This window comes from Brassica oleracea, chromosome C1 (genome assembly GCF_000695525.1).
Source record: "Brassica oleracea var. oleracea cultivar TO1000 chromosome C1, BOL, whole genome shotgun sequence".
Classification (NCBI taxonomy): domain Eukaryota; kingdom Viridiplantae; phylum Streptophyta; class Magnoliopsida; order Brassicales; family Brassicaceae; genus Brassica; species Brassica oleracea.
This window is the reverse complement of record NC_027748.1, coordinates 35,803,457-35,804,134: the sequence shown is the minus strand read 5'-3', so window position 1 is coordinate 35,804,134 and position 678 is coordinate 35,803,457.

The following is a 678-nucleotide window of genomic DNA, read 5'->3' as shown; positions in this document are numbered from 1 at the left end:
TGATTGAACTCAAACCAACACTCGTCCAGCTGCCTAAACACTCACTCAACTCCTTTAACCTTGTTTCCATCCTATCCTGGTTAAGTCTCAGCTGACTGATGCCCTTAACCTTCATTTAGGGCCATGATACGCTTGTCTCAAGGTCCAATGACCTGACTGGTGCGTCTCCCCGCACCATGGCCCGTCCGGCCGATCCTATCTAGGATCGGGGACATGACAAGTCTCCCCTACTAACTTGAGATTCGTCCTCGAATCCATGTTAAGTGTTTCCTCGGGAAGAAACTGTCTGTACCAGTCCGGATACATAGCTTTCATTTTTGCTTCTGTTTCCCAAGTGATGAGGTCTTTACCATTGTAATCCCACACCACTTTGATCATGGGAACTGTCTTCTTCCTCATAGCTTTCTCTGACCGATCCACAATCCGAACCGGCAAGGTTTCCAAAGCCAGGTCCTTACCAAGGTCAGCAGGAATCTCGGGCAAGACAATGTCTTGTTCAGACAAACATTTCCGGAGTTTGGATACATGGAACACATTGTGGTATACATCCATTGCTGATGGCAAGTCCAACTTGTATGCCACTGCACCCACTCTCTCTATGATTCTGAATGGACCCAAGTACCTAGGATCCAGTTTCTTTCGTCCAGAAACCCTGGTCCTACCCTTAAAGGTAATCAT